This window comes from Paramormyrops kingsleyae, chromosome 5 (genome assembly GCF_048594095.1).
Source record: "Paramormyrops kingsleyae isolate MSU_618 chromosome 5, PKINGS_0.4, whole genome shotgun sequence".
NCBI lineage: Eukaryota > Metazoa > Chordata > Actinopteri > Osteoglossiformes > Mormyridae > Paramormyrops > Paramormyrops kingsleyae.
Window position 1 is genome coordinate 22,274,246 of NC_132801.1, and position 26,745 is coordinate 22,300,990.

Here is a 26,745-nt window from a genome sequence, read left to right on the forward strand (position 1 = left end):
CCTAAACCCGAAAGAACACATTCGCTGGAACGGGCTCCGCATACCATCCATGCGCCAGAATTTGAAACATGAAGATAAATATCACTTATAGAAATGAGTGAACTGTTTTCCATTTAGAAAAAAACTCCAGTTGCAAATTAGTTTGAAAGCTAGTTGGTGTCGAGGCACAGAATTAAATTTTCCCTTTTTGATTGCTTTGATTGCTATGACTTTTGTCCACCCTTATGAATTTGTTTGGCATATTAGCTCCCCAGCGAGAATGCAAGATAAGGAAATTGACTTTACCATGCAGATATAAACTAGCATAAAAATTACAAAACGCTTGGCTGTTTTGAAAGTAGGCTACCCTCAGTATTAAATTACATTAAATATAATTTTACTTATATCTTAATTCTGGTTTTTAAATGTTTTTAGAATTATCCAGGAATGAATGCCTATTAATAATTACTTTATATGCCGAACTCCGAAAAAATAGGCTATAACAAATATTTTCGTACAAATGTATGACCAATATTGAGTGAATAAAACACAGTGTTTACTTTTTGAGTAGAGGAGCTTCTAGAATTAGATATAACTAATCGGAGAATTACAAAACTACTGTACTGACCTGACCTGTACTGGGAAGACTACAAATTCCCAATGTGTGGTAATAAGATGTTCACATTACATGCTGCGCTATATTGTGTTTATATGTATATGGAATCTGAGTTGGAAACCCGACATCAGTAAATGGTAATGAATCACGGGGCTGACCGAAGCATGTAACAGGTGAGGCCAGTACACCACCCTTATGCCCCCTTCATCCTGTCTGCTTAAAAATCGCAGCATTACCGTAAGCCGCTCGGACTCTGCCCCCTGTTGAATAATTTCACGCAGTGCGCGGCGCCGACCGGCGCATACACCCACCCTCATGAATAATTGAGCAGCGACGAGCCGAGCTCCGCTGGCTGGCGGGGGTAGCGGAGGTGGCGATAGGCGTGCTCGGGCTGCGGACGGCGTCTCACTGGCAGAGCACCCTGCTTTTTGTTATGAATCGGCGCACACTGTCCGTCCTGCACGTCCGGGAATCCGGGGACGGGAATGGCGCTGTAGACGGGGCCCGGCTCACCTTACAACGCGCGGCATCTGTTTAACAAAAAAACCCACCTCGCATATGTTGTCACACGCCGCAAACAAAGACCGCTGGCTGGGCTGATAGAGGACGAGGAGAGAGAGAGAGGGAGGGAGAGAGAGACACGGGGAAAGAGGGGAGATAGTTGGGCGCTCTTGTGATATAATTACAGCTGAGAAGAAGCGAAAAGTCAAGATCGATCGCGCAGAATACGGTAGAAGACCGCTCCTGCATTGGCTGAACGGGGCACAAGCAAGGAAGAGGTAGGGTTTACCAAAAATACGTGGATACACAGAGCTTAGCGTTTCCTAGCCTTTATTTACACAAATGCCATAAACACCTCCGAAACCTCAAAGGCTCTTATCAGGCTTCATTTCCATCGCTTGCTCAACGAAACCCATGAAACATGTTGGCCTACTTTTAAGAGACATTATTTCTGTGACTAGCTAGGCATTTCTTACTGACATTGTTTTTTTTTTCCTTACGGACATGGTGTATTTTTTTTTCTTCTATCGCTTGATTAATTAGATTGCTCTTCAAATGTGCGCTATGAAGTCACCGTCAAGCACGGCACTGACATTATTGTTTGCATTATGATTTTATTCATTCTGTAGTCGGGCTTCAGGTGGCCATCACGGTGAATTGCATGTCCGTCCTAATACCCATGTAACCCTAATAAATGTCGGACTGCAGGTATTGCGAATTATTCAGTATCACGGCTATCAGTTCACGCGCCTTTTTCAATCCGGTGTGTAACGTTGCTTAAGATGCCTATGATTTGTAATAAGAATAAACTTAACGGCATTCAGTTCAGGTTACAGTGTGGGTATGGTGATCACAGCCTGTAAACATCACATTACAGGAGGTGTGCTGTGCCCCCTTTCCACCATACGGTAACCATATGGCAAATGCACGGCTAACCGCGCCGATAAAAGACAATCGGATTAAATATTCATTATAATACCGGCTACCTGATGACAAACGGGCACTCGCGTCCGGCCCTATTAAGCGGGTATTTAAATAGTTGCGGGAACGTGTGAAGCGTTTCGGGTGATTTTAAAGGCTGCGTCCTACTAATTCTGTAGTACAGTAAGACGTGTATATGTGGATGCCATGCACTAAATGTTTACGGGGCGCCCTTTGGGTAGTACGCTGACTGGATCAAGTGAGGGGTGCAGTAATTTTCCCTTTAAAAGGAAATGATACGGTGCATTGCATAATTCACCGCCTCCCGTGCCCAAGGAGGCACCGGGACCGGTGCGTGGCGCCCTCGGCAGCCCATCGCTCCGGCCATTGAAGGTCGTTGTCTGGATGATGCCGGAGTTGACGCCTTTCGCAACACGCGGTGTCAGTCAATTTATTCCTGCATTATTTCACTACGACAGTATGTTGGAAAGCCGTATTGATTGAAGTCGAAATAATGCACGCAAGGTGTTTGGGGGATTACAGTCGATGCACGGTGAATTGTGAACAAGTCGTGAATACTGTTGGGGAGTAATCGACGCATTAAGGCATATGTAGGAAGGGCCGTAGAAAATGGAACCAGGTAAACAGTATGTTACGGGTATTAGAGGGGATATTCTAGGGAAGAAAGCGCCTGATCCATGGCTTGTCACCGACCGTAACATTTATGATCTAATTAGTATTACTGACTGCAGCTTGCAGTGGATGCGGCAGCACGTCTGCTGTTTCCCAAATGTCGACCGATTTTGTGGTTAAAATGCAGCTGACATACTATTACGGGGGGGGTCCAAAGGCAATACATATATAAATATAGTGCCTTCTTGCCAATGCCTCTGGTGTTTTTCTTTTTTTATGAGTGCTGTGCTCTCCAGTTTTACGTCTTTTTCATAGGGTTTGGACGGACAGCCGGTGCGAATAGGCTGAGCGGTGATACCTGGGCTGTAGTTTGTGTGCAGTGGTGTCCCATCAATTACAGGGTAGGGTTATTGCAGCATAGCTGCAGTGGGAGGGGAGAGGAGGGGAGGGGGGGTCAGTCAGCCGTGCTGCCTCAGCACACGTGCTTTCTGAAGACCCCCGTGGCTCCTGCGCCTGCTCTCCCCCCGTCCTCCGGGAGGCGCCGTCTCTGTTGCGTGACTGGCTTTCCCTGTTATTGTATTACAAGTAGGTGTGTAACCAGCGTGTGTAACCCTATCATGATTTCTCTCTCAGAGTCGGTATTGTGCAGACTTGCATGGCTCTTGACATTGCCTTCCTGTTGGGCCCATTCGGTGTGGTCAGTTTGCTGAGATGGGAATGCTCTACAGCCACGGCAGAAGGTCACCTTCTTCATGGCCTGAGGGTATCACGGCTGGGTATGCAGAGAAAAGCCTGGAAGGCTGGCTTAGTAAGCTATGCTGCAGGTGAGGGTTCCTAACGCTCAGCCCTTGAACAGCTAGATAACTTGCTTTGAGTACTGAATGGCGGTTTTAATGGTTAATTCCGATATTCCATGGCAGTGATGTTTGTGTCCATTTCTTTATGTTTTGCACATTCAGAGAGCCAGCTCATACGGTTGCCCACTTTGGTCAGCTGGCTGGCGTGAAATTTTCAATCGAGACAAGTTTGCACACACGTACACACACATTTACATGTATGTAACAATTGTATTAGCATGTAAATAGTCTGTAGGGTTTGCAAACTACCCCAACACTAGTCAGAAGTATCCATGTTGGTGTTTAAAGTGGACGCCAGCGAATCAGCCATGCTCAGTGTGTCCAGAGCTGCACGGACACAAATTTGGAGTGTGGCAGGCGTCCGTCAGCGGAGGTGCACAACGATGTCAAACGCGTCATAAACGTTTGAGCGGACACGTTCGCTAGTACGCGTGCGGAAGAGTATGAACCAGCCTTTAGATAATAAAAGCAGGTTTATTGAAATGCGTAGTGTGTGTTCACAGGGTATCGGCATAGAGATAAACACAGTGGTTGTTAATCACGAGTCTGGCTCATTACAGTGGTCATTGAAGAAGCCTTTAACTCCAGATCAGCCATGTCCTCCCATCTTTCATGGCTTCGTGTGCAGTGTAGGGTCACAGAGAGCCAGCAGCTGTCTGGGGAAGCACGGGCATGAGGTCGGCGACACCCTGCTTATGATACCCGTCCATAAGCAATCACACGTTCACACACGTGGACACATGCTAAGGGCAATATAGAGATGCCGCTTCGACTAACTGCATGCATTTGGACTATGGGATGGAACCTTTTAGGGAACCTGTTCATCGGGGGAGAACTGCTCCTGAACCATCATCAGCTCTGTCCACGTTGCCTATTCAGAATGAACACAGCTTGCCGTGATGCTGCTGTATCGGCTGGGCCGATTACTGCCAATGTTACATTAAACTGCAGAATCTTACACTCTTTCATGGTGAACCTTTCTTTTATTGGCAAATCAAATCAGTGCATCTCAACTACAAATTCTGACAGTCCACTCCTGGAAGCAGGGGCAGAGAGCTTCAGGACCATGAACCATGAACCATGATTGCTTCCGGATCCTAACCACAATTTGCTCTCATGCTTATCGTGTTATGGGCTTGGAGGACCGTTATTTTCGACAGCATTGCTCTGGGAGGGTCTCTTGTGCTCCTGAAGAAGACTGAAGCCATTTATCAAAAGCCACGCTCATTTTTTTTTTCTCGACCTACGCCCGACCAAAGGTGGCCCACAGCTGTTTACAGACGCCACTCCCAGCCATGGGAGCAAAGGTGATGAAGACTGTCTGTTATAACTATAGTAGGTTGGTGATATATATCCACATAGTAATCCTGCTTGACAGCAGCCTGTTCGCTTGTGTTGGCTGGTCAGGGGCCGTGTAGAGTTTTTGTCACGGCTGGCTGGCCGAGATGGGTGGTGAAGAATCCTCGGAGCATAGTAGGACCTGATCTGTGCGTCGTGACTCGTGTAACATGTTCGTTCACACCTGTTTGACGGTGTCTGAGGAGGTGGTGTTACGTGGCAGCCAGCTCCGCGGGGGGGGGGGGGGGGGGGGGGCACTGACCCCTGTCTGCGTGTCGTCTTAAGACATCCGAGGGACTCCCTAACAGAATCAGTGCTGTCAGGCTTCCTAGACATGTTTACGCTGCGTGCCTTCGAGCTGTGCCCTCTCCAGACGTGTCGGATATGGAATTTTGAAACTTGAGTCTTCTTACAGTTTTGCTCTAAGGTAATATTCCTCACCGAATTGCTAGCTGGTAGAGATATAAAGTTCACCCCAACCGGTTTTGCCCGTTGGAAAGTCGACGCGTCTCACCTTCACCTGGCTGCGTGTGCGCTGACTGTCTATATATGGAATGTGACGGCACAGCTCGGCGCTCTGTGAGCCCTGGGCTTTTTGCGTGTCTGGCGATCCAGGCACAGGGGCCCATGTGACTTTCTCTCTCCTCCGGTACGACCTGGATCCTGCCTGTAACTTTCTTGGTCATTTTTGTAACATTTTACACTAAGGAGCATGAAAATGCTACATTAGCTTGTGTGTTGCAGTGCCGCCAGCGATAGCTGCCAGTAGTCTCTCATTAAAGTGCTCATATAAAGGCTAGAAGGACGCGATTCACGCGCTTTAGCGTCGACGCTGCGGGCCACAGGGAGGGCGGCCGTGCTGATTGGATGTGGCCGCGCTCAACAGCATGAAAGTGGGCTTGTATTAATGAGCCTGTTGGAATGTGTTTCTTATTTGCTACATTTGGTCTCCATGTGAGGCTTCGGCTGCAACCTGCTTTTTTAACAGTGCCTTTCCTGCGAAGCGCCCTGTAATTAATAGGTTTTTGTTGTTTTTTTTTCCTGCAGCTGCAGGGGATTATGGGTAGGGAGGAATTCTTGGGGGCTGTGATGAGAGAAGTCAGCCGACGGCTTCCCACATGTACCCGGCTGACTTGGTTATAGTAATATGTGAGTAATCACCCCCCTGCCCGCTCACCACCCCCACACTGGGAGGTGTTTTCTCCTTTTGGAGGTTTGCGGTTTACCTGTGTTGCCTTGTGGAGGGCACAGCACTTCCATGGACAGGAGTTGCCCCTCGCGTTTGTCCTGCATGTCCTACTCCTTCGTTAGAAGGAGAGAGGGATTATCCCCCCACCCCTCACCCCCACCCCTCTCCTGACAGTAGTTTAGCATCAGGTCACCTTTGTCATATGCAAGTTGAGCTGAGCGTGGCATGTTATCCGCAGACATGTGGGCCATAACCGTATGCCGGGGGAGCCACTAACCCCCCCACCCCGCCCCGGGCAGCTTAGCAGCCCTCCCCCGCCAGGCTTCCTTAAATGACCGGATCTCCCCTCCGCCATATTACCCGCTTTCAGCGGCTTGCCATACTGGACTTTAAATATTACCCCCATGGATAAAAAGCACTTATCTCTCAAATCTGGTGTGCTTGCATTTTTTCTGTCTGAGACAGAAGTGACCATCTGTTTACTTTCCCCCCCCCCTCCCCCTACTTGGAGATCCCCCCCCCCCTCCAACCCACGTGCTGGTGACGTGTTTCCTGTCCTCGGCTTATCATGCAGTGCTGTCACCAGTAGTACGTGGAGGCCACTCAGCCTCAGAACCCTTTGCCGCTGGTTCTGGGTTCGTTATGAGCACCGGTGCCGGTTCAAGGCAGACCAGCTTTTTTTATGGTCCCAGTATCTCGTTTCTGATTGGTGTGTATGCCGGGAGGGGGCGGGTCACAGCGCACCCTCTGGCCCTTATCAAGCGGTGCTGGGCGGATCATGCTGAGCCCCCAGGTGTGAAGCATTGGTGTCCCTGTACTAGATCACGATTTGGGCCCGCCTTATCTCCTGTGACGCTCACATTGTGACCCCCCCCCCTCTGCATTTGGCCCCCAGGGCAGCGCTCTGGTGACGTAGCCAGTGTGTGCCGCGGTTGGCTGGGACACCGTCGCTAACCGCGTTTGTCTGAGATGATCCGGTTCTAAGGCTGGCTCCTCAGACCTGCCGGGCTCACCGCCTATCCTCTGTGGGCAGGAGCTGCCCGTAATCGCCGGAGCTCTTTGGGAAAGTCGCTGTTTTCACTTGTCCTGTGGCTCCTGGCCAAAAGTGACTTCATTCTTCCTCCTAGCGGACGTCTGCTTGACGCTCCTGACAGAGGATTACCTAGGTGTGCCGTCACGCATCGTCGTTCAGCAGCACTAACGTGACCTCAGTAGGCTGTACAGGTAGGAGAGTTAAAAGAGCGAGACTGACTGCTTGTTATACCCATCCCAGGGCTCCCACTCTGGATCTGTGGTCTTCAATTGGTGCGTTAGCAAATTGAATATATTTAGAAAATGTATCTGTCCAGACAGACTGGGAGGGACTCGAAACAACGAGGTAGCAGTGATCAATAAGTGCAGCGCGTTTTATTCTTGGGACGAGTTTGTCAAGCTTGTAAAAGAGACAGATTTGCACAGAAACGGCTTTTAGAAAATCCCGCTGGATGGACTCTGCTTGTTTATTCGCTTAAGTGGGTTTTGGTGGAGGTGAGGTGCTGGGTCTTTTGGATAGGCATTCAGAAGCAGACAATTTCAGGCTATCGGCTGCAATAACAGCCTGGTTTTAAAAGAAAAGTAGCAGCAAAATGGAGAAATAAATGAAGTAACACAAGCGCTGATAGCTCGTGAAGGTCCTTCCCTCCTGACCCTCTCCCTGAGGTAGTAATTCCTGTAGTGCTATGCTACACACATCCTTTCCTGTTCGTCTCTATCCGCCATTTTCCAAGTCCTGCTTTCTGCAGTATAGAACTCTCTGGGTTTATGTTTTAACCCGACATATAATACATTCTGTTCTGTTTTCTAGACATACACCATATATTGAGCATTTTACAGCTTTATTCCATTAGCTGAAGAGTTCGCCGGCATTTAGGCCTCAATGCCTGACTGCCCGCTGCAGTGTGCTTGCTGCAGTACCCGAGGGTGAGGCATGCAGCGAGGCAGAACAGTGGGATCATTATGGTCTGGGTGTGACCGTGGCGTGAGTTCTCGCATTCTGCGCGGCCCACCCGCGTCATGTGACTTGCCCAGGCGTGGATGCGGGCGTGAGTGTGTGGAGTATCAGTGTGATACAGAGCCATTGTCCCGCCCCGGTGCTTAAAACAAACGGGCCACAAAATGGCCATTTGGTCCTCTGTGTCGTCGTTAACATCCAGCTGCTTCAGAGCTGTAGGTGACCTCTGCTGAATCTCATCTGTCCCGAAAAAGCACGAGTTTTCTCTGCAAAAATAATGCCGTTCTCTGATTGGTGCTCCTGAGGGGTGGCAGGAAGGGATCTTCCCATTGCCGTCTGGACACGAGTGGTGACCCAGGAGAGCCGAGGAGGGTGTGCTTATCAGCAAAGGGCTGCCTGGGCGGGGCATCCTTGGCACGGTGCAGGTTTTCGTGGTATTCAAAGAAGGATTTTCCCAAACGCGTAAACGGAACTTTTCCGACTGTACACCGTAGCTTCACATCTCGCAGGGCTGTGAAAATGATCAGCGCCTTCGGAAAGATGGCCAGCCCTCCTGCTCGATGGCTGATTCTGAGAAAAAGCTGCTCCGGTATTCTGTTTTGAGCGCTCCCCTGGTTCTTGGAGAGCGAGGCGGAAACGGAGCAGTGAACGTGGAGGACGTGACCTTTCCTGTTCAGGGTGGATGGGGAGATTGGCATCCTGTCCAGGATGTCGACTGCCTTGTACTCAGTGCTTCCAGGGATAGGCTGCAGGTACTGAATAAGTAGCTGTGGATGATGGTTGGATGCATGGAAGGCTAGATGGAGAGGCCTGGGCTGATCTGCTTTCCTGCTTGCCCGACCTGGCCCGGTGTGGACCCCCTAAGCTCCACCCTTACAGCCTATATTCTCCCAAACTTTTCATGATTTCTACATGAATTTTAAGCACAACGTTGGCATTTTCCCCAGGAATTCCGCTCCAGTGTCGTCATATTGAACTCATCTCGAGAGTTTCTGGTGCCAGGCAGTGGATCGGAATCATCCATCGTTTTCCTCACCGATTTCCAGCTCCCGTGCTCGCTGTCACGCTCAGCTCTCTTTTAATTCAGTTTTGTTAGCTTAGCAATGCACTATATCTAGGTAATCCGCTTCATTTTGGGTCTTTTCCTCCTGGCAATGTTAGCTATGTTGTCGCTGTGACGCTGGTCTGACAAGGACCACCTGTCATCGGCAGAGCTGTATCAGTCGTTTTGGCTTCCTGCTAATTTTTATCGTTAAAGATCTCTGGCTGCTTATGGGGTGAACTGTCACGCCCTAATCTTCAATATGGCTACATGCTCTGTTGGATCACCAACTGGGGGGGGGGGGTCACTTGCAACAGGCTTCAAGGATTAGATATGTGCAGGATGACGTTTAAATAATTTGCTTCCCTTTGTGGTCTTCGAGGTGACAGTCTTGTAACCTCCTGTGCGTGTGCGTGTGTGTGTGTGTGCGTGCGTGCGTGCGTGTGTGTGTGCGTGCGTGCGTGTGTGTGTGTGTGCGTGCGTGCGTGTGTGTGCGTGCGTGCGTGTGTGCGCGCGCGTGCGTGCGTGTGTGCGCGTGTGTGTGTGTGTGTGCGTGCGTGCGTGTGTGTGTGTGTGCGCGTGCGTGCATGTACTCTTTGTCACCGGGGTGACACTGACCAGATGTCCTCCAAGGGCTCCCAGTTTAAGCCTTAATTCCTCCCAGTGGTCCAAGCTGATTTTTTTCTAGCTGGTCTGTCTGACAATTAACCCCCCCCTCCCCCAGCTGACAAGGAGTTCAGAAATGTCACTTGATGTTATTTCACTGAATAAATCACGTGTTGGTCAGGGGGGGACCTGGTATGCTTGGAGGTACTTGCTGTTTTATGTGCTTCTATACACATACCTGTTAGTCTGCAATTTGTTCTCTGAGAGGGAAAAATGAAACATTCATGATATAGTCAGGGAGTTATTTACCTTTGTTTTAAGAGTCTTTCTTACCAGTCACCTAACATCTGTGCTTTCTCAGCAGATAACCGTGTCTGCTTAGGCTCTTCCTGCGGGGAACGTCACTGGGGACTGTATCTGCCCTTCCAGCCCTGGCAACCGCCCGTTTTCACACGGCACAGTCGTGCTGTGCAGGTTCCGGAATCTCCAGGCATATATTTGCATGACATTTTATAGGTTTTTGCCATCACTTTGGGCCTGTGTCTGTGTATTTTTACCCAATGACATCAGATGGGGAGGTGGCAAATAGCTGCATACTATGTGGCCTGGAATGAAGTGTGTTGGTCATGAGCAATAAGATGAAGCATCAGATTTGTTTTTGGGGAGGGTGGGGGGTCTTCACACAAGAGAGAACCTCTGGGAGAGCAGTGTAATCTGGGTGTTTCTGTGGACACACATGGAACAAGAGAGAAACCCGCACATGGAGCCCCAGAAGGGGAGAGAGACCCGCACACGGGGACCCAGGGAGGGAGAGAGAGAGACCCGCACACGGGGACCCAGGGAGGGAGGGAGAGAGACCCGCACACGGGGACCCAGGGAGGGAGGGAGAGAGACCCGCACACGGGGACCCAGGGAGGGAGGGAGAGAGACCCGCACACGGGGACCCAGGGAGGGAGGGAGAGAGACCCGCACACGGGGACCCAGGGAGGGAGGGAGAGAGACCCGCTCACGGGGACCCAGGGAGGGAGAGAGAGAGACCCGCACACGGGGACCCAGAGAGGTAGAGAGAGAGACCCGCACACGGGGACCCAGAGAGGTAGAGAGAGAGACCCGCACACGGGGCCGTAGAGGGGTGGAGAGACCCACACACGGGGGCCGTAGAGGGGGAGAGAGACCCGCTCACGGGGTACCAGAGGGGGAAAGAGTCCTGCACATTGGGGTCTGGAGGGTGAGATATCCAGCCGAGTGTATTGGCTCCCATCGACTGACGATGGCCACTTCCTGCTTTTCTTGAGGCTCTGTAGGCAAGTCTGATCCTACACTGTTCGTTGGTGGTGCCGGCGTGTCACCCGGTGCTGGCAGGGTGGGGAGGAGGGGACCGTGACGGGGATGCGTCTGTGCACGGTATAGGAGCAGCCTGCCCCAACCTGCATGAGACTGAGGGACAGCAGCATTCTGGCAGCAATGGTGGGGGGGAAGGGCTGCGCAGTTTAAGTACTTCACTGTACAAATTTCAAATCCTCTCTCAGAATTGGCCGCCTCTGTCAGCCAGAGTCTCTTGCACAAATGGCTGTGTTTGTTTCCTGTTTTCCTATCTTGTTCTGTACCTTTTAGATCCTACCTGCTAAAAGGGAAATGGCGTAGAGATTGTGGTGTTTTTGTACTGCTTTTCACGCTGATGTTTTGGCATGGCTGCCTCCCGCTTCAGGATAAAGGCACCTGCGCTCTTCTCAAACATGTTTCGCTTCTCCCTTTTCATTTGTCAGAAGTATATCTAGTATTAGGATGAATGACGGGAAGCTCTGAGCCATGATCCAGTTTCTCAGGTACTCCCCTCTCCAAGGGTCTTAAATTGGAGGGACATTCTGACCAGACGGCAGGTCGAAGGAAAGCTTGAGAAGTTGTTGTCGTGTTTATGAGCAGCCTACCTGCTTAACTTGTTATTGGTATCTGGACAGGGGAATTCTAAGTATTTCTTTGCCAAAAGTAGTAATAATGATTTTCCTGTGGGTAAATTCTCTTTTCGCCTACCCCATCCTGCTCTTCATGACACACAGACACATATGTAGATGAGGGCAAACTTGGCTGTGAAGGGCAGCCACCTGCAGCGGCGCCCATGGAGCTGGGGGTTAAAGAGCTCGCTCAAGGGCCACAGATGTCGATATCCTGCTAGGCTCGAACAAACGTACAATTAAAAAGCCACATATCTCGCTCATCTTAATGAAACATGTAGCTGTATGTTAATTGCCCTGAAGCTGGGCAGTCGGCCTCCTGTTTGTATGTTAATTGCCCCTGAAGCTGGGCAGTCGGCCTCCTGTTTGTATGTTAATTGCCCCTGAAGCTGGGCAGTCAGCCTCCTGTCTGTATGTTAATTGCCCCTGAAGCTGGGCAGTCGGCCTCCTGTCTGTGTATTAATCACCTTGAAGCTGGGCAGTCGGCCTCCTATCTGTTTGTTAATTGCCCCTGAAGCTGGGCAGTAGGCCTCCTGTTTGTGTGTTAATTGCCCCTGAAGCTGGGCAGTAGTCCTCCTGTCTGTGTGTTAATCACCCTGAAGCTGGGCAGTAGGCCTCCTGTCTGTATGTTAATTGCCCCTAAAGCTGGGCATTTGGCCTCCTGTTTGTGTGTTAATTGCCCCTGAAGCTGGGCAGTAGTCCTCCTGTCTGTATGTTAATCGCCCCTGAAGCTGGGCAGTAGGCCTCCTGTCTGTATGTTAATTGCCCCTGAAGCTGGGCAGTCGGCCTCCTGTCTGTATGTTAATTGCCCCTGAAGCTGACCAGTCGGCCTCCTGTCTGTATGTTAATCGCCCCTGAAGCTGGGCAGTCGGCCTCCTGTCTGTATGTTAATTGCCCCTGAAGCTGACCAGTCAGCCTCCTGTCTGTATGTTAATTGCCCCTGAAGCTGACCAGTCAGCCTCCTGTCTGTATGTTAATCGCCCCTGAAGCTGGGCAGTCGGCCTCCTGTCTGTATGTTAATTGCCCCAGAAGCTGACCAGTCAGCCTCCTGTCTGTATGTTAATCGCCCCTGAAGCTGGGCTGTCTTTATTATGCCATGAAGGTAATATTTTGTACTGTAATCCACGGTGAACTCATGCTGTGATGTCATCCCGACCAGCCTTCCTTTCCACTGATCAGACGGGTTGCTACCATTGCGGGTTAAGGAGACATGGAGGGGCATGAGGACATGGGCCCAATGCCAGCGCTGGCTCTCATCCGAGTCTCTGGGGTGTGTGAAAGTGCTCGGTTCCCTCTGTGGAGCCGGCTGGCGGCCCACCTGCTGATGCTTTCGCCGCCTGCTCCTCCGGCCCCCTTTGGAGCGTGTTGCGGGGGTCCGTGCCTTGCAGAGGCATGCTGGGACGGCTGTCTTTTTCCCCTTTTACTCGGGGTCGCTCTCTGTGCCTACCCATCCTCGTCTTCTCAAGGAGGTAGATTTCGTTGACAGAGATGTGGAGAAATGAAAGGACCCATCTTCCCAGGCCTCCCGGTACCGTAACCTTGGATGCTGTGGTTTGCGGTGGTCACACTGCAGGAGAGAGAGAAAGCGGCACTGAGTGCTGCAGCTCCGCCGATGAATGTGCCCCTTATTTACCGGCCTTCAGATACTGGCAGAGCCTCCTGTCCTCATCCACTGTCCTCATCCACTGTCCTCATCCATGGCAGCTCCTGTGGCTGCCCCCCCACACACCCGTCCTCAGTGTTTTTGACTGCTCTGTGATATGTTTCACCCCCCCCCCCCCCCCCCGCCCGATATTTTCTGGAATAAGGATAAACAGATGTAACGGCTCCAAGGCTTTGTGAAAGAGCTTTTGTTCAGTGGATGGCGATCGGCCTCCCAGATCTGACTCCCACATCAGTGGTGGGGAGGGGGGGGCGAAGGGGAGGGGGGTGGGGCTGGGAGAGGAGCTCGAGCTTCGGCAGTGAGCATCTCGTGCTGACATTAGCATGCATTTAACAATCGTCTGGGGTAATTAACCCCCCCCCCCACCCCCCCACCACCCATGATTTGCAATTCTAGTGATGCAGATCCGGGGGAGAACAATGGCTTCTCCTCTGTCACATTATACGTCTGTTTCTGAGGTTTTGTTTTTGTTTGGAGGTCTTTGCTGACCAGGGATGGGTGCGGGGGAAGAGGTGTCAACGGTGACCTCGCCCCGGGTTTGACTGCAGCAGGCAGGTGGGCCTCAGCAGAATCCCGGCTGAGGGGGGGTGGGGGGTCATGCCGACCCCAGCTTCTCCACATTCCTGACCCTGACTAAAGCGCTAAGGTCGCGGACACTCCCAAAGCCACGTGCTTCTTAAGAGCTCTGTTTTCGGATGCCGTTCCCTGGACTAGAGGGACACCAGGGGGCGTCGGCTCTCAGACACACGCCCATCCCTATGCTTGGCCCGGAGTCCGGCGGATCCCAGTGGCGTTCCGAACGTGTGGGATCTGAGAAGGATGTCGCAGAAATACCACAGACCTTCAGTGCAATTTGAATCTCTGTCCTAGTTCTGCTTGGGGAACACAAGATGGTTATTAGGATTAAATGAATGGGGTTCAAATGAAATGAAGATGGGATGAAAGGCAGAGGGAAATGTCTTTGTGATTAAATGTTTATGCGAGGAAGAGCAGGAGCAGTTTCTGTTTGCTGTTTTGCCCTCTCCTCTTTGTCCACACCCATGGGGGAGTGACGCAGCCGCCGGCCCACTCTGATTGGGTCGCCTCTGTCTGGTGTGTCCGAGTGATGGGGGCACGCCGGGCCTCACTCCTGACTCCTGGGTTTCATCCTCGTTCACACTTAACCCCCACGACGGTGTGTTTTTTTTAAAAAAAATATCACCCGAAAGCAGAGATGGATGCCGGACTTGGGGAGTGGGAGGGACCTGTTTCCCACTTCCGCATTTATCCATTGCGATTCTGCATGCTTTAGTCTATATTTGTTGTAATGAGATCTTTTCATGGTGTACCGGGACATGCTGTTGTCATCCTTGGCCCGACCTGAGACTTCCAGCTTTCAGCTCACTCCCGGGCCACAGATCATGTTCGAACATGCCATTCTGATGTGGCAGCCCCTGATTGGTTAAATGCTTTATTTTCGAGCTGTGTGGAAATGCTTCCTCTGAGGATGTGCACATTTGATCCGTCCGTCATCGGCAGGGTGACGGGAATCCTGTCATCAGGAAACGCAAGGCAGGAGGCACCCTGGACGGGAAGCCACACGTGCATACAGACACGGAATCACACGCTACAGGCGATTTAGAGGTACCATGTCATCTAAATCGTGAAGGTTTTTTTTTTTTTGACTGCATGAGGAATCCTGTATGAATACAAGGATCGCATATAAAAACTTGACACAGAGCCTGGAGCATTAATCGAACCCTCAGCCCTGAAGGTGTGAGGCTGCTGAACCTGCATTGCTGCGCTTTACACTGTCAAAGTGTAAAGGAAGAATAAAAGGCGGTTACCACGTTTTTTAATTTTAATTTTATTTTTGCGTTTTTGTCTTTTTGGCTTGTCAGATGGGACCTGTAGTGTTAAGTAATACAGAAAAGTTTTCTGTTTGCGGCCTGCATCTCGGCACCTTGTTTACCTCCCTGGGATGACAGCGTGTTATAAAATAGGTGCCGTAACAGTTTTTCATGGAACATAAAGTACAAGAGCATCTTATATAAGAGAATGTTAAAGGAGTCAGATTCCGCAGAACTGAATGTTTACTCTTGGTAAGTGAAGTGTCTGTCCCACAGGCTGCCTGAAATGGGTACATGGAGCAGGGCCAGCCTCCTAACACTAGCATGAGAGTCGGGCTGCAGAAAGGCTTCATTGTGCTACTGCTGTATGGCTGTGTATGGGCTATATGGCTGTGTATGGGCTATATGGCTGTGTATGGGCTATATGGCTGTGTATGGGCTATATGGCTGTGTATGGGCTGTATGGCTGTGTATGGGCTGTATGGCTGTGTATGGGCGGTATGGCTGTGTATGGGCTATATGGCTGTGTATGGGCTATATGGCTGTGTGTGGGCTATATGGCTGTGTATGGGCTATATGGCTGTGTATGGGCTATATGGCTGTGTATGGGCTGTATGGCTGTGTATGGGCTATATGGCTGTGTATGGGCTATATGGCTGTGTATACCGTACATACTGTAATGTATCTGTGTGTGTTTACATCTGCCTAATATCGATACAGATGTTGTGCTGTGGGACAGCAGAGGGTCATAATGTTTACCGAAAACTCCCCTTTAGTTTTTATAGTTTTTAAGTAACGTGAAAGTTGAGCCTGGCTTGCGAGTTTAATAATAACATTTTGCGTCAGCAACTGCATAATCCTTGTGATTTTTAATGCTGGTGAGGGAATGGATGGCTCCGGCTGTCTTTAGTGTTGGATGCTGACCGGTCCAGGCCCCGTCCCCTTTATTGTCAGGCTTCGCGGGCCCTAATCTTCCAGTTTAGCTTCAGGGCAATCAGAACAATGAGACAGGAAGAGAGCAGCCCCCCCCCCTTTCAGTGAGAGGGAAGCAGTGAGATTTGTTTTCAGGGCTGTTTGGTGGGGGAGCACTCTTTCAAGGTCAGGGTCACTTGACCACACCCCAGGAGAGGCCATGGGAGGGTCAGTCCTTCATGCATACCTAATGAGCTCCTAATTGAAATCCAGTGGACCCCCCCGGCCCCCCACCCCCCAAGCCATCCCCGGTGTCTCTCACTGACTCCCAGGGAAATCACCTTCATCATTTGTCCCAAATGACCTCCATCATCTGTCCCAGTGAGATCGAGATTTCTTGGTCCTGGTCACGGAGAGTGTGGGAACTCCCCCTCCCTCATGCAGATCCAGGGATAGCATGCAGTGTGTAGGTATCCAGCCACATGGGGGGCGCTGTTTATTTCGGGTGCCCACTTTGTAGCCTGGTGTCCGGTGTGGACATTAATCTCCGTGTTAAATGATTCTCCAGCTGGATTCGTGCTGAGCCGCAGTCTGACAGCAGCAGATGTTCTTGGTGCATCTCGTCCTCATGCAGTTTTATCAAAACCTATTCGTTGCAGGTCCGACATGTACAGCTTCGTACAGCCGCTCAGTCCCCCCCCCCCCCCCCCCACATTATCTGTTCCGGAAAACGAGGGGGGGCTTTTGAGTTGTTGGCTGAAGCAGAAGTGGCCTTGCATTTCCTGCTCTGGTGTGATGCCGCGTGTGGGGCTCTGTACCCTGAACGGGCAGATTTTTCGCATAGCTCTTCCATGGCGAAGGGGGTGTTTGCCTGAAGGGTGCAAGGCGGTGGGGATACATGCTGGGTCATCTTTACATCTTCCTCGCATCCATTTTTACCTGAGTGTCAGTGACTGGGACTCATTTTGTTGGCTTTTTTGGAATCTATGAGTCAGAACAGGTGTGGAGAGTCAAGGCATGTGGGTGGCGTCCCAGCTCCGTGCCCCTCTCCTGCCGCCTGCTGTGATTGGCCAGCCCAGCCAATAAGGAGTCTCCGTTCCAGCTCGTGCTGGAGCTTCTCGAGTGATTCGGGCCCGAGTTAGGAACCCAAGATCCTGCAGCGCGTCCATGTTGCGACGCTCATGATTCCTGCGCCGCCCTTCACTTTGCGTTCCCGAAAAGCCCGGTCAGTTTTTCATGTTTGTCCCGGTGGGGGTTGCAGTGATTGTTTGTAAATCGCTGCGGGTGGAACACGGTCTCCCTCCCTGTCACGCGTCCTGGCCTTGGCTCTGTGCCAGGGTGGTGATAAAGGAGTTTGGGGCTCTCTGAGGAGCCGGACAAAACACGCGCTCCTGTCTGCCCCCCCCCAGCCTCATGGGGAGTTGGCTTGACCTCCGTTAATGTAGCGTGAAACAGTACGTTTTGCCGTACTTCCTCTTAGCTTTGTTGGTTTATGGCTTCAAAAGAGGAAGTACAAAGGTGCCATGGTGGCTCATGGGTGGTACTTGCCCCCCCAGTTCTGTTGGACATGTTTGCATCCTGGCCTGGGTGTCCCCTACATGGTACGTGGTGCTGACTGCCATGGACACCATACTGACCCAGACCCTGTAGTGGATAAGCGTTTTGGGAAAATGCATAACCTCCAAATAATTGTTGTTTTTCAGTATTTTTTTCTCCTTTGAATGAAACTGGATTTTGTTCAACATAAACAGACATAGGTTAATGCACGTAAGTGTGTGTTAAAGCTGTGTTCAGACAATGCATTATTGGATTATGCTTATTAGGCCAGAAAATGGCTGCTCTTTTGGGTGGGCCTGTCATTTTTAAAAATTACAGGTAGCTTTAATGGGATTTTCCTTGACCTCTGAGTTTCCAGTTCAGTGAATGAATTTAACGGGAAGGTTCATTTTTATCCCAAGTGGACGTTTTTTGTTTTTTTTTTAGCCGGGCACGGAATAAACGTGTGGATCCCCCAGAACAGATGTACAGGGTGTTCTGAAATAATACATGTAGATTACAGAGCACAGAAGCAGCCTTCACTGCGCCTTAGTCACAAGGTTTATCGTCTTTGTGTTACTAAGCACTGCTCTGGCACTTTTTTTTTTTTTTTTTTTTTTGCATTTTTCCAGACATGTTTCTCAGACAGTCGGGTGGTGTCACTACAGCTGTGTGCTCCAGCAGGAACGGAGACGCCACCTTGTCGACCATTATCCTGCCTGAATGTCGGATGTCTCCCTGCAGACTGATTTTCAGATGGATCTCCTCCCGGGTCGGGCTGCTGTACCCCCGCTGGGCTCTGAGAGACGTGTTGCCACCTCCAGAGCCCTTGACCTCTGACCTGGGGCTGCACGCGCGCCTGGCTGCTGTTCCCAGGGGCTGCCTGTGAAATTCCAATTTTTCCCCCGGCCTGCCCCGCTGTGTAATTGATATAATGAGAGGGAATTTGGGAGAGGCTAATTTTAAACAGGGCTGCACGCCCACCCTCCTGGGGAAGACCTTAATCTCATTGTCCCTGACTTGTTTGGCTTATTGCTGCTTCCTGGCTTCTGGATCTCTCAAATTCCCTCTGCATTAGTAATAATGTAGGTAGGGAGAGAATGTCATGTCACACACACACACACACACACACACACACACACACACACACACACACCGCCTTTAGTTGTCTTTTTACAGGAATGGCTCTGTCGATTTCTTTTGCAGTCTGATTTTGCATTATTGTTGTGCCTTGGGTTCGCTGCAGCCTGTCTAAACAGCTCTGGCCCCGGAGCATTAATGCAGTGTTTACAGATCGCAACGGACGTGTTTGACTCATGATAAGAAGGGGGGGGATTTGCCATCCCCTGCATGTCATTTATTGATGGAGCGTGAAGGAGTTTTCCCATGCGGGTCACCTGACCCCACACACCTGGCCCCACTTCTGTAAACCGCATGGAGGGGGTGCATTCAGACATGCTGATGGTGTCTGTGCATCTCTGAGCACCCCCCCCCCCCAGTTGTTCATTTTCCCAGCACACTTTAAGATGATTTAAAGTTCATTTTCCAGGTAGGATTTCAGAATTTCTGGATTTCTGAAACAGTCCCAAGACACGGCTGCACCCCAGTCCCCCTTTACGCCGCATGCCTCCTTCGCTGCTGCGGGTTTGCAGCGTGCAGCATCACTGCCATGCGCTCTGGCTCTGTCTCCGTCACGCTCCTAACAAAGATGGCCGCTCCTTACAGCTGTTTTCCTCTTTTCCAGCCTGCTGCTTTCAGTTATCTCCTTTCAGCTGTGAGATGTTATCGCTGAAATCAGGCAGCTGTTCTTAAAAGAAAAAAAATGTAAAGAAGGATGCGCTGGTGTCCTCTTTCTTGTCTGGGGGGCCTCCTGTATTGTGCACCATGTGTTTTGTGGGGATTATCAGGGCAGGAGCACATCCGAGCTCCTGAGCGACTTCTGATGATCGTGGCAATGACGCCGTTTCTTTGCCGTGTTACTCTTCAAAAAAACTGCTGTGCACCTGGGAAACCAGGCAAGGGTTTGAATTTCTTTAAATGAATTATTAAAGATATGTATTCGAGCAGGTGGTTAAGAACAATGGGAATTGTTAAAGCGATTTGCCATTTAAATTTCTCTATCCTCAAATTCAAATTCCAGCGCGTGCTGCAAAGTGTGTGCTGTTGGTAGGAGATGCTGAGGAATGGCTGGCACTGTAGTAGGAACGGGGCCTTGATGGAAACACATTCAAAGTATGCAAGCGATTTCAAGTGACGGGGTGAGAATGTGGCCCAAACCTGGCGTGTCCCGAGGCTTCAGACCCAATCAGAAGCCCCATCGTGGCTCAAACCCGATCTCACTCCCCCTCCCCCACCCCCGTGGCGGCTTGACTGGCATTTGGTGGGGTGCATAGTCGCCAGGCACAGATTACTCTCACGCTGTCCATATTTGCTAATGTTAAGTGGTGTCTGGTGCCTTGAGGCTGCAGTCTGCAGATCCTCCCCCCTCAGTGACAGTCTGAGAGTGTCCCTCAGTGTGGAGCTGAGATGCAGATCCCCCCCCCCCCCCACTCCCAAGGCCCTCACTGGGGAATACGCGGCGCGGCTAAATTAAATTTGTCTGAGATCGAGTACCACAATAGCAGGGAGGGTGGGGGAGGTGCGAGCTGGGTGCAGAACCCCCCCCCCCCCGTTTCCCCCCCCCCAAACTGTCTGAACTTGGCATTAGGACTCTTTCTGCGGTAATACACTGCTGTCAGACACGCACACTGCCCCACAAAGGCGCATGCCATTTTACAGGAACACTGACAAGAGCAGCGCTTGCGTGTCCTTGGTGTAACCTCACATCCATCCCTTTGTTTTTACCCCCCACATCAGACACTGGAGAGAGCCTCTTTTAGAGGTATCAGAAAGCTGGTGTCACTGGAGAGAGCCTCTTTTAGAGGTATCAGAAAGCTGGTGTCACTGGAGAGAGCCTCTTTTAGAGGTATCAGAAAGCTGGTGTCACTGGAGAGAGCCTCTTTTAGAGGTATCAGAAAGCTGGTGTCACTGGAGAGAGCCTCTTTTAGAGGTATCAGAAAGCTGGTGTCACTGGAGAGAGCCTCTTTTAGAGGTATCAGAAAGCTGGTGTCATTGGAGAGAGCCTCTTTTAGAGGTATCAGAAAGCTGGTGTCACTGGAGAGAGCCTCTTTTAGAGGTATCAGAAAGCTGGTGTCACTGGAGAGAGCCTCTTTTAGAGGTATCAGAAAGCTGGTGTCACTGGAGAGAGCCTCTTTTAGAGGTATCAGAAAGCTGGTGTCACTGGAGAGAGCCTCTTTTAGAGGTATCAGAAAGCTGGTGTCACTGGAAAGAGCCTCTTTTAGAGGTATCAGAAAACTGGTGTCATTGGAGAGAGCCTCTTTTAGAGGTATCAGAAAGCTGGTGTCACTGGAGAGAGCCTCTTTTAGAGGTATCAGAAAGCTGGTGTCACTGGAGAGAGCCTCTTTTAGAGGTATCAGAAAGCTGGTGTCACTGGAGGGAGCCTCTTTTAGAGGTATCAGAAAGCTGATGTCACTGGAGCGCCTCTTTTAGAGGTATCAGAAAGCTGGTGTCATTGGAGAGAGCCTCTTTTAGAGGTATCAGAAAGCTGGTGTCACTGGAGAGAGCCTCTTTTAGAGGTATCAGAAAGCTGGTGTCACTGGAGAGAGCCTCTTTTAGAGGTATCAGAAAGCTGGTGTCACTGGAGGGAGCCTCTTTTAGAGGTATCAGAAAGCTGATGTCACTGGAGCGCCTCTTTTAGAGGTATCAGAAAGCTGGTGTCACTGGAGAGAGCCTCTTTTAGAGGTATCAGAAAACTGATGTCGCTGGAGAGAGCCTCTTTTAGAGGTATCAGAAAGCTGGTGTCACTGGAGAGAGCCTCTTTTAGAGGTATCAGAAAACTGATGTCGCTGGAGAGAGCCTCTTTTAGAGGTATCAGAAAGCTGGTGTCACTGGAGAGAGCCTCTTTTAGAGGTATCAGAAAGCTGGTGTCACTGGAGGGAGCCTCTTTTAGAGGTATCAGAAAGCTGATGTCACTGGAGCGCCTCTTTTAGAGGTATCAGAAAGCTGGTGTCACTGGAGAGAGCCTCTTTTAGAGGTATCAGAAAACTGATGTCGCTGGAGAGAGCCTCTTTTAGAGGTATCAGAAAACTGATGTCGCTGGAGAGAGCCTCTTTTAGAGGTACCAGAAAGATGATGAGACATCCTCGGGTCTTTGTCTTTAACTAAGTCACACTCCTTCTAAACTCTTTTCAGCGGCATTTTGAGATTCAGCTTCTGTCTTGCACGCTGCTGTTAACAGGTGCCGGCAAACGCGAGGCTTTGTGCCGTATAGCTAAACGGCTAAACGCCCAGCTGCTGCCCGCTGGCTGTTTTGTGGATGTCTCCGTTTGGCCCCCGGGAATAACCGAATGCTCTTGACTCGTTTCGCAGCAGCAGATCTGTTCTGGGGTTTTGCTTTGTGGCTGAGTCCCCGAGGCTCGCAGCCCACGTGAGCAGCCACGCCATACAACACTGAACGGAACGAAGGCAAACGAACGTGGCGGTGGACTGAAGAGGATCTCGGGGCGTCTGGCTCGGAGACCAGGGAATCAGGCCTGGCGGAGGGTCTGGCCTAAGCCTCATCGAGGGGAATTAAGGAAGCCCCAGGTGGCACCTTGTTCCATTGTAATGAAATTCCAGCACGTGGTAGCCTGAGTGGGAGGGGTGCAGGGGGGACAAACTCCTGTGGGCTTGTTAGCGTGGAAATCCCTGCTCTCCCATCCCTGCTCTCCCATCCCTGCTCTCCCATCCCTGCTCTCCCATCCCTGCTCTCCCATCCCTGCTCTCACATCCCTGCTCTCACATCCCTGCTCTCCCATCCCTGCTCTCCCATCCCTGCTCTCCCATCCCTGCTCTCCCATCCCTGCTCTCCCATCCCTGCTCTCCCATCCCTGCTCTCCCATCCCTGCTCTCCCATCCCTGCTCTCCCATCCCTGCTCTCCCATCCCTAATCCCCACGTAAGGAGGCAGGAGCCATGCAGGCATCTGTCGCGGACCACTGGCCTGCAAGTTCTCGTTGGCTGGTTTAGTGGGCACTGCCGCCAGGTGTCTGGTGCTGGTTCTGGTTGTGGTTTTGCCTGTGCTCCTCTGTCTTTGGCTGGGGGGGGGGGGGGTGTGCTGATAGATGCCCGTGTCCATCAGTTTTGAAATCGCCATGCTTGATTTTTTTTGATGTGCAGCATGTGTTTTCACTCCTTCCTGCTTTTTGTGATCCAGTATTGGTTTCGGCAGAAGGTTGCTTGCCAAAAAGCATCAGGCGCTCGCTGGGAAATGCGCTGGTGTTCACGAGACACGTTCTGAAAGGTAATCTAGTTCCTCCACAAAGCCTGCCGATGACGTCAGCGACGCAGCTGTTAGGAGAGAGGAGGAAGTCTGGCCGGCGGTGACCAGGACGGAGCCTCTCGGCAGACAATGTCCCCCTTTTGTTTTTGCCCCCAGGGCGCTGGCTGTCCGTGCTGTCAGGACTCTTATGAAACTCCCCGGGTATAAAAGCTGGCCTGTTTGGAGTGCCGAGCGACTTTAATGTGCAGATTTGCATGTGTCACGTCGCTCTCTGGCTGATGAACAGTTTCTCCCAGGCAATGTGAGGAGGAGTGGACGGCCCCCTTGATTGAGAGCCTCGCTTTCAGTTGGCTGTCTTCAATTTGATTGGCTGCTGCTAGTGGCAGGTTGTTTGTCGGATTGTGAGAAAATCTCCATGTTGTCCAGACTGTCCAGAGTGCCTGTTTTTGTTTATGTGATCATTTTATTATACCTTTGCCTTCTCATGGAAGAAAGTTGAGGGAGCAGCTTTCTCACCCTGTTGGCCGTGTGGACACCTTCTGAGATGTGTGGTAAAGCCCATGTCATGGCAGTCGCCTTCCGATATAGCCATGCTATAATTTCTATGGTGTGGTTATTATTTTGATGCAGTTCAAACAGAGCAGAATAAGGGCTTCAAGGGGTTGAGCCCTGCTGTTTTCTTTTTAGCAGAATAACTACTGGAAGGTAGAAGTGGAGAGGAGCCACATGAACTCCAGTCACACACATACGCATGTGTGAAGGCCGCCTAAGATCACCAGCAGACCTTTAGAGCTTTGTTAGTGGCCAGGGACCTTTGATCGGAATTGAAGCAATGTAGTGCTGAACAGCCATGTTGGACTGGAGTTTCACCCGCTGTGCAAATGAAGTGTCTCTTCTAACCGACCTCCGTTTTTTGATGAGCAGGAGATCTCATGTAGACACATCCGTTAATGACATTTGGCCCTAAGGCTGTGTGCTTGTTTAACAGCCGTATTTGGTTTCACTGTTACTCAAACAGTGCTGAAATTGCCTCTGGAGCGGCTCCTAGCCCCAGATTACAGGTGAAAACCTTCCACCTCATTTTCAGATCATGATCATTCATCATTTTCTGTTATCTTAGTTGAACCTACTGAATTGACAGCAGTGGTTCTGACCTGCTGTGGTTGTAAACACCTCAAAACACCTGTGTACAGAGAACAGGAGAGTAGCACCTGAACTGTCTTGCACGCATCGCATAGATGCTCATTGGCCGTGGTATCTCTACCTAGCATAGGCAGTGATGCTCCTGGATCCTGAATGACAGGTATGACTGTGCTTTGGTCTTCTCTTGGTCCTCTTCCCTTAAATGAAGTGTAAGAGAAATAGGCGCAGCTTTTCAAATGAAGTGGCAGCCAGATCATGTAGCATCTCAGACCCCACAAATCCATAAGCGGGTATCATTGACATTTGACAGAGCGATAGCATACGACGTCATGGAGGTTGGCGCACCCTAATGCGGGGCTCAGTTACACCTCAGTTTCCCTGGGACTTTCTAGAGCCAGTGCATTTGGTGCTTCGCCTGTAGGGTGACTTCATTAATGCAAGCCCACTATGCTGCAGCGGTGAGGGTGCAGTCTGTCACATTGGTGGAAAAATATTCGCTGTAACCGTGACGACATGAGACTGCACCTGATATCGGTGGGTCTCACCCCTGAACCTTTCCAGCAGACTGTGTAAATGTCATATTGATGCTACCTACCTCTCAAATATGCTGGTCTTGTGCAGCTCAGATTAATTTCTCTCTAATACTAATTTTCACAAGAATCTTAGTTTTTGGGGTTTTTTTTTATTATTATTATTTTTTCAACTCAGATACCCATAGTCCCTGGCTGCCTATGTGTGTTCTTTTACGGCTGCAATGACAAGGATAACTCAGTTTTTCCACCTTCCATCAAAGACACAGTAGAGAGAGCTGGGGGACTCTTGCACGACTTAGAAACCCGAAGTTTTCCTCTAAAGTAGACCGTTAACCCTGTCCTGTCCACCCCTTTGCCTTTTAAGTAGTCTCAATGGGAGAATTTGATGTGTTTATAGCTGCAAAAGCTGCAGGGCCAGACTTCCTGGCGGTGCCTTAAATCTCTCGTGCGTCCTTCGGCTCCTTTTGTCCACGGCTTATCTGGTGTCTGCATCTTCTAAGCGCTACAGATGAGCCGCAAACAAACTCTGTGAGCGAGCAGCCAATTTCCCGTCAGTCTTTTAGCTGTTGCTCATTCAGTGCCCTGGAGATGAAGCTGTGATACTTCGTAAAAAGTACCGCTCAATTCGGCAACAGTGCAGATGGTGTGATCTCCGTCCTTGCAGCAAAATTAAGTCTGCCATCATTTACAACTCACCTTCGGCTCGACTTCGGTGACACCTGGTGTTTTGGTGATACATTAATCCCGCACAGCCCAAAGTGAGAAGGAGGTTCCCTTTCCCTGGAGGGTACCGATTGGTCGTTTTTTGACAGCGGGGTTTCTCGCTCCCCCATGACTCAGCCGCACACGGAACTACCTGGCAGGCAACTCGATGTGGCTCGGGTCAAGCTGCACCCTTGGCAATGATAAGTGAGGACGATATCAGCAGATGGCTCCCATTTGATATTTTTGTAGCCCTGCCTTTTCGCTGAACCCAGCCCTGGATGGCATCCTTACTCCCATGAGTTTGCCACTTGCTCAGGACCATGTGTGTCAATCCTGCCCATTTCCCCTTTTGCAGAGGCTCCCTTTGGGATCGGGATGGGACCGGGCCTGTGGCCCACCAGAGAGGAACGCCACACTCTGCTCCAGCAGCAGTGCCTGTGCCCGTGAGGACCACGTGCCATTGCCCACCGAAGGTGAGTCTTTCCTCCTGCTGCGCCTCAGGACTGAGGCAGGCAGAATGCCGATAGGTCATACTTTCACATGGCGCATGGGGAGCTCTTGAATTATGGCCTTGCAGATGTGGTTGGTCAGTGGGGTCTTTGTTGGTGAATCGGTTGTGGTGTGTGGATGAACCACGCTGGATGGTGGTTCAGATTATACCAGTTTGTTTGCAGACTTTTACCTTGCCCCTCACACTCTTCACGGGACAGTAGTCACTGCTGTGGGTACCCTTCCTTCCTCATCTAAATGGCTTTTGTTCAGAGCCGGCTCCCTCTCTGTCTCTCTCCATTTGTTTTAAGTTGGGTTTTACATCAATAAAACCTGTGGGACCCCCTAGATAGGAGTAGTTAAGCTCATCCATGCAGACTCGCTCTTCTGGGAACCTTGGGTATTTGCTGACAGTTGGGTATTATGGTTGCGTTGACTGGGCCGCAAGGCCCTGTGGGACAGGGATTGAGACCCTGGCCTGACCTTTACTCTCGGGGCTCCTGATATAGACCAACCAGTGACTGTCAGTGTGGGGGCTCGTGCTCAGCTGCAGGGGAAACACGTGCCATTTGGTCCGTCAAAGGCCTTCGGACAGATACTCTGAGCTTTGTACTTGATTGATGGCTTCCTTCATATTGGGTGGGTAGGAGATACCGATAATGCTGAACTATACATGACTTCATTAAAACTCCTCAAGTTGCAGAAGATATATGTGGAAAGGAGGTCTGACCTCAGGTATCAATGCTGCCTGATCAGATGGACTGGATCCTTGAATTGCTGCCAAGTTCATATGAGCTAGTCGGAACAGGGCTTGAAGGGTTCTGGTCCTGAAAGGAGAGTGAGCATCTGTGGGTTCTGAAATTACTCTGCGATCGTCAGAGGTCAGATATTGTGTGTCTACAGGACGCCCATATCAGACCAGGTGGGAGCCAGGAACCTTCCAATGAACGCGCCATGGCAACGACAATGATCACAGCAGTGGCGATTAGCAG

At 50.7% G+C, this 26,745-nt stretch overlaps 1 protein-coding gene across 6 annotated transcripts in view; it reads left to right on the forward strand.

Annotated features, from left to right (window-relative positions):
• The first annotated feature begins 934 nt into the window (after positions 1–934).
• LOC111856782 (protein TANC2-like) overlaps positions 935–26,745 on the forward strand; it is a 171,436-nt gene continuing 145,625 nt past the window's right edge. For 4 of the 6 annotated variants that reach the window (XM_072712407.1, XM_072712410.1, XM_072712411.1 and 1 more), the window contains exons 1-2: positions 14,775–15,368; positions 25,620–25,737. The gene's annotated coding sequence lies outside the window, so the exon portion shown is untranslated. Of the gene's footprint in view, positions 1,375–14,774; positions 15,369–25,619; positions 25,738–26,745 lie in introns of those variants that run through there. The other 2 variants (XM_072712408.1, XM_072712409.1) reach the window with 2 other exon arrangements.